The sequence below is a fragment of the Selaginella moellendorffii genome, unplaced genomic scaffold, assembly GCF_000143415.4.
Source record: "Selaginella moellendorffii unplaced genomic scaffold, v1.0 SELMOscaffold_44, whole genome shotgun sequence".
In the NCBI taxonomy this organism is placed as follows: Eukaryota; Viridiplantae; Streptophyta; class Lycopodiopsida; order Selaginellales; family Selaginellaceae; genus Selaginella; species Selaginella moellendorffii.
The window spans coordinates 1,135,756-1,142,734 of NW_003314305.1; the positions used below are offsets into that span (position 1 = coordinate 1,135,756).

Here is a 6,979-nt window from a genome sequence, read left to right on the forward strand (position 1 = left end):
CCAGCTCCAGACATGGTTGGTCCTGACCGTTTCAACCGCTGACTGGCCGACCGGCTGACCGTAGTTATTGACCGGCTGTGAAAATGCTGAATGGCCGAACGGTTCACAAAAATTTTTTGATAAAAAAATACATTTCTAATAAAATTACATTAATAAAAGTAGAAAAACCAAAGCAAATGATCCCTCATGGCCTATAGAAACACTTATAGGCTGAGATTGATTAACACTTTGTGTACCAGTTCCAGAAACAGATACCCCATCAAAATGCCTACTCTATAGATTTGCTATAGAAGGTAAAGACAAAAGGGCATTTGTGATTTGCTCCACAAACATTCGGTAAACTTAGTTCTGAACATGAAGAGGAACATTTAAAACATTACATGCTTCAATATCATACCTAGAAATTTTAGTGAAATGCACCTTGATTCATTTCGGCAGACTACCATACATTTTTCCACAATAATTACATTTCCAACGCCCAACTCTTTTGCCGGAAGCATAAGGAGTGAGCTGTGAGACACAAAATCCCTAGGCCCCAAAGTGGAGCTGGATGTAAGACACAAAATCCCTAGGCCCCAAAGTGGAGCTGGAGGGGCGCCACATGGTAGTGGCCAAAGCGAAAGCCAAACGAGCGTAACACGTTTGGACTAAAAGCTCCGCCTTGAAAGGTCAAGGGCGGGAGTAGAACTCCCAACGAAGTGCTTGAGGAACAAGCACAAAGAGAGCAATAAGTGAGGCTCCAAAAAGGGACCCAAAAGGACCAACACATGACACGTGGAAGTGTCCGAAATGGACCCAAGATGGAGTCCAAGATGGACCCGAGATGGAGTCCGAGATGGAGTCCGAGATGGAGTTCGAGATGGACCCGAGATGGAGTCTGAGATGGACCCGAGATGGACCCGAGATGGACCCGAGATGGAGTTCGAGATGGAGTCCGAGATGGACCTGAGGTGGAGTCCGAGGTGGAGTCCGAGATGGAGTCCGAGATGGACCCGAGATGGAGTCCGAAGTCGAGACCAGGACCAAGACCGAGACTAGGACCGAGACCGAGACCGAGATCGGGACCGAGACCGAGACCGAGACCGAGGCCGAGTCCGAGTCCGAGTCCGAGTCCGAGTCCGAGTCCGAGTCCGAGTCCGAGCCCGGAGCCTGAGAGGGTGAAAGCCCAAAGCGTTCGTCTCCCAAACCCTGGGGGGTTTGATGAGCTCCAAAAGTATAGTAGGGGGAGGACTGCAGTGGAGCCAGTTTGGCCAGGAAAGGCCAGTTTGGCCCAGGAAGGCCGGACCCAGTGTTGGGTGATGAGCTGCCCATTGTGAAGTCCAAGACTAGAGTGAACACGGACCGACAAGCGGGGTAGCTTGGTGAAGTGTTCAAGAGCTGGCTCTAGTTCCCCCGGGAGATCGACTGGCCGATGCTCCCAGTCCAAGTGTGGGTGGCACTACCTACTTGGATACCTGTCGTGGCTCTACAGAACCTCGCTCTAAGCCCATGGCTAGAGCACCTAAAGGCGAAAGGCGGGGAGAGTACCCATGAGGCTTGCGTAAGGCCACGGTGTTCCGAAATGGTGTCCCAAAGTCCCAGACTGTGGAAAGGAAAAGGAGTAGCCTCTGGTGTGGTGACAAAGGACACGGTCACCCAATGAGGAAGTCCCAAAGGACAGTTGGACTTAGAGGTCAGGCCTGCAGGCCTTGATCCAGTGGCAGTGTTGGTGAACACGGCCATCGACAGAGAGGGACTTGGTGGGGACCGGAAAAGAGATATTGGGGAAAGTTATTCCCTAAGTCTGCAAGCATCCTAAGGATGCTAAGGAGTGGATCTGGGATGATCACTCATCGATGGATGGCCTAGTCTATGAGAGACGGGATTGCAATGTAGGTGGTGTTGAACCACCGGTGTGACTAAGGTGAATAGGTATGGCCTCAGCGTAACGGGCCGATATGTCGGTGGTACCTTGGGGTGTCGATCATGGGATCGGACATGTGAAGCACTTAGACCAAGTGCAAAGGTTGAGTGGCATGGATGCCATTCTCGGGGCTAGCAAGCCCCAAGTCCTAACTGGGACTTGTGGAGGTTGTGAATGAGACTCCTTCAAGTGGTCGGAGGTGTGGTTAAGTGACTAAAGTAAAATGGAAAAATTAATCACTTACATGAGCTTGGTAACATGGGACCATGCCCAATTAGGCACCATTGCTCAATTGTGCCAGAATTGCTAGAATTGCTAGAATCAAATCTTTGAAATCACTGGAATCGTAATTTCCATTTTATGGCAAAAATTTCAAGCGTCGCGGACTGGGCGATTTGTGAGGCCCCAATGAGCTGCTCCACACTCAATCGAAAGCAGAGGCCGACCGACTGGAGAGTGTCGCCCTGTAGAGCTCAGTACGCACGCAGCTCCTATAGGCTATAGCCCTCTTCGTCGGATTCTATGTAGGCTTGCTAGGCTGGGCATTTGTGGATGGATGGATCGCTCCATAGTAGCAGGAGAACAGCAAAGCAGTGAAGATGTAGTGGTGATGGCAATAGCTGCAGCAGCATCAGAAATCTAGCCCCTGCGAGCGCGATCACCATTTTTTTCGCTGAACGGAATTACCGAAAGGAGCTGTCCGACTGCATTTGGCGGCGGTCGGGATTTCGGCCGAACGCGGTCGGGACCAATCATGGCCAAGACGCGGCAAAATGCGGCCATCATCCAAGGCATCAAGCTGCCCAAGGAGCTGGCTTGGATGGCGAAGCTGTCCAGAGGTAGGATCGACGCGGACTCGCTGCTGTGCCACAAATTCATGCTCACCTTTCGCTACCATTTGGATGTGAACGATCCAAACGTCGTCGCCATCGACAAGGAGCACGATCACCAGGGCTTGATCACGCAAGAAGAAGAAGAGCTCTACATCAATCATCACCTCCCTCGAGCTCAGGCCCACGAGATCGTGTGCCACAGTCTTCATACCGGTGGCTGGATCCGGAGGAGATCGACAGCAAAGTGGAGGTTCTCCGTGCTATCAACTTGGACGTCGAGGTGAGGAGCAAGAGCTCGGCCGTTCTTGCGCATGGAAGCGACACTGTTCTTGGGATCGAGGTCGTCAGTGAGCTGAGCAGCCGGCAGGGATTGAACAGATGCGAGCTGGAATTCTACCTGCTGGCGAGGTCGTCCAAGCTTCCGTTTTTGCAGCTGGTGACTGATTTCAAGGGCGCCGTCGTGTTCTACCATCGATTTCCACGCACAGGATCTATGAGCTGCGACACAATGTCGTACGCCACCTTGAAGAAGCTCGTGAAGGTGATCGCGCCGAGCTTACCCCGCAATAGTTCGGAGTTTGAGATGGCTTGGTCCATTCTGGGCTGGAAACGCTTCGAAGACTCAGAGGATGAGTGGAAACGTTAGAAGAAAGCATAGAAGCTTTAAAGGTGTCTGAGACTTTCCTGTTCGAAACAAACCTCAGCCGAGAGAGAAAGTAAATGTGCTAGAAATGCGACAATCACACCACTGGAGCTGGAGAAAGATCTTCAAACGGGAAACAGGGAAGTGATGATGCTATGGAAGGCTGAGATGGAGAAGATAAGATGTGGTGGTCTTTCGAATTTCACCTCAATTGTTGATGGAATATAAACTAAATGAATGCTCTTGGATGTATACAAACAAAGCAACAAATTCAGAAAAGAAAAACTGCCAGATCTTTGCTAGAGGTTTTTCCATAGGAAGCTCATGTCTTTAACATCAACTCCCATGGAATCGAAACATTTCCAGACTCCGAGGAGCAACAGCCTGCCGTCTTTGTTGGACAAGTTCGCCTGGCGAGTTTCTGCTTCGTTGTATACAGAGCGAATAGGAGTGGCAAGTCGGGCATTGTGGACTTCGAGCAAGAAGAATAATTTCCTCGATGCAATCGTCCGTGCTCCACTTATGGATGATAGGCAAGAACTTTTCTCATGTCTGCGACGATGAGCTGAAACGACGGCTACGTGTTTAGAGACAGATAATCAATTCACGTTATCTTACGTTGATCTTGCTCGCATCCAAATAATTGTGCGAGTTTTCTAAATTGCGGACAACGCTTGTCTTGAACTTGTGGTTGGGTATATGGACAGCTTCCCAGTCTTCGCATCTATAACTGTAGGAGACCACGTCGAAAGAAACTAGATTACGATTTGCTATGACACACAAGTTACGCATAGACAAACCTGGAAAGTTCGCAGGAATTTCAGGAAATCGTAGGAATTGACACAACTTGGCTTGTTTAGGACGCCCTGTGAGATATCAAGTGAAGACCAAGATATCTACCTGCATATTTCGATGCTAATCGTTCGACACTAGTCCCATTCACGTCGCTGATTGAAACAGTCCAATGTCAGCTAGAAAGAAATGAAATTCACGAACTTTATACTCTATATTCCCACCTGGAAGAATATTAGTTGGATAGACCCCAGCGAGCAAATGCTATGACCCCGGACACATTTTCGTTGAGAAATTCCAGCGGAAATCGTTGCTCTTAAGCAGCACCATTTCGACCAAAGAATCCTGCCAAGCACCGTGCTCTCGATGGAAATCGCCTGGCGCTGTAGCGGCGGCAGTCCCTAGTCCAATCTGAGATAAGAGAGGAGTAGAGGAGATTGCGGCATACCTTCAGCGAACTGGGCGCCACTGCTCAGCCTCGCCATGGCCTGGAACCCTAAATTTCCATTCCCGCCTAATGCAAGCATATTCTTTGTTCAAGATTAGATAAAGCTTAAAATTGTTACGCTTTAGTACAAAAAGTGGATGATGGGGAATATTCTTCTTTCTTCTACTCGTAACTCTGCGAGAAAGAGGCAAAAAGAAAAACAGTGAGAGCTAGCCGATGAAAACGATCAAACGAATAAACGAGAGAGTACTTACATTGCGCTACCTCTTCCCTCTGCCAAAAGATCGAAGCTTTGAACATCGCCACTCCAAAATCCCAGGAGATCGAAGAGAGCGCAGCTCCCAGCGACTCCAAATCCCCTCCCTCTGGCTGGGAATTCGCTCCAAGTCGCTCCCTTTCTAGCCTAGAATTCCTGTCGCAATGAGAAGAAACCAGAGGAGGAGCGCGCTGATGAACAACAAGCACGGGTAGCAATCCGCATCGTTCTCGTCCTCCACAACAGCGGATCGTCGTCGGGATCGTCGTAATCGTCGTCGGGTTCGTCGGCGGTCGCGGTCGCGCTTACGCTCGGATATTTCCTGCTGGTAGTCGCGTAATCGCTGCCGGAGCTCCTCGCGATCGGTGCCATCGCTCCATCGCTCGTCGAAATCGAATGCCTCGAGCGCGTGGCGGCACAGCGGGCAAGTCCATTCGGTACTGGCCGTGGAGCATGACCTGATCGATGGCGCGCTCTCCACCCATTCCACCAAGCACTCGAGACAAAACCAGTGGCCGCAGTCCGTGTGGACGTCCGAGATGGCGCTGGAACAGATTGGACAGGCCTCTCCTTCACCTTCGCCGCGATCGCCATCGCCATCGCCATCCCTAACATCCATAGCTGCCCGGCAAAGAAGCACAAATGCCCCGCTCGCAAGCTTATATGTTGGGATCGGACGGTCACGATGCGCTTGATCTGACGGCTGGCGAAACCCCAACGGTAAAGCAGTGGAGGGCGCGGATGAAAATGATCTGACGGCTGTTAATTTAGGGTTCCATTCTTCCATGGCGCGATGAAGGTATGGCGCGAGAGTTTTCAATGCCGCTACTCCTCTCTCAGCTCGAATTCTCATGGATTAGGAGCTGCCGCCGGTGTAAGCGTACAAATTCCATCGAGAGCGGGGGCTGGGCTCTTCCTTCTGTCCACGAGTAGGCTGAAGCCTGAAGCTAGGTTTCTCGGGCTTGTTTTGTGGTAATTGGTGCTTGGCAGGATTCTTTGTCGCTGCAACCAGCTCGTGAGATTGTCGAAATGCCGCGGCCTTCGCAAGGAATTTCCCAAGGAAATTTCTGTGTCGCAATATCTTCTAGGTGGAGACATATAGTTCATGAATTTCTTTTCTTTGTAGCTCTGACAGTGGTGTGTTTCAATCAGCGACGTGAACGGGACAAGAGTCGAACGAAGTACATTCTTCGGTAGCCTGTGTTGCGATCATCGGAATATGCCGGTAGATATCTTGATATTTCTTCTTATGATTCCTAGAACTTTAGATTTTGCAGGGCTCTAGACGATTGCATCGGAGACTGTTCTTTGACAACATTGACCCGTGAAACCAGTCTCTTATGGTAGAAACCATCTTCTTGTTCTACTAATTCTTCTTTTTCTCTTTTAATGCAGATCATGGTTTCATGCTTCGTGAACACCTCCCACTACGAAGAATATCTCTGTGTGAAGGTTAGTGTTTACTCTGCCACTGCTTACTTTTTTATGATTATGATTCTTCATGGCAGGAGTCTGCACCTGCGCAGCATGTATTTGCAGGTCCCGGCTGGTAAGCCATCTTTCAAGTCAGTCCTGCTCTCAAGTCAAGTGTTTTAAACTGAATCACAAAAGGAAAGTCTGCCTTAACCAGCTTCGATTTACCTCCTGCTTGGATCTCTCGCAGCTCTGATGAGGCAACTCCTTTTCAACCTTGATCCAGCTAAGTTCCTCGTACAGCTGTTGATACATATTTCTGACAGTTTGCAACATGAAAAAGAAGAAAATCTAGGTGAGAAGAATTAAGTACCTTGAAGAAAGCTTCCTTCTGGGGCACGATTTCAGGACCAGTGGAAAATTCTTGTTGTGAATCAATTTAATACTATTAATAAATTTTATACCAAACATGGAAGTTTTTTTCTCTCTCTATAGATTGTGTTGATTTGATTGTTGATTCAATTAACAAAGAATACTACCTTGTTAATTTGTTTTGAAATTGAAAATACCACTCCATTTAACTTTCTCCAATTCAATCTTCCAGAGCATCATGGATTCCTCCTTTCGCTTATCTTTTTTGGCCTGGAGATCCTATTCAAGCTCGAGAGCAAAATAAATGTCCCCCTCCATT

General features: G+C 49.0%; 2 long non-coding RNA genes across 3 annotated transcripts; one reads left to right on the plus strand and one right to left on the minus strand.

Moving 5' to 3' along the window:
- Positions 1 to 3,649: 3,649 nt before the first annotated feature.
- LOC9647703 lies at positions 3,650 to 4,647 on the minus strand. The gene is made up of 5 exons (XR_002993587.1): positions 4,620 to 4,647; positions 4,396 to 4,572; positions 4,180 to 4,326; positions 3,998 to 4,109; positions 3,650 to 3,944 (listed from the first exon to the last, which is right to left on the minus strand). It is a non-coding gene; the product is annotated as an uncharacterized LOC9647703 (long non-coding RNA).
- A 989-nt stretch (positions 4,648 to 5,636) lies between these two features.
- On the plus strand, positions 5,637 to 6,756 carry LOC9648068. Of its 2 annotated transcripts, XR_002993586.1 has the most exons (7): positions 5,637 to 5,674; positions 5,736 to 5,804; positions 5,866 to 5,963; positions 6,028 to 6,100; positions 6,153 to 6,218; positions 6,271 to 6,327; positions 6,384 to 6,756. It is a non-coding gene; the product is annotated as an uncharacterized LOC9648068 (long non-coding RNA). The 2 variants fall into 2 exon arrangements; XR_002993585.1 differs by having other exon boundaries at positions 5,641 to 5,674; positions 5,736 to 5,963; positions 6,384 to 6,515.
- The last annotated feature ends 223 nt before the right edge of the window (positions 6,757 to 6,979 follow it).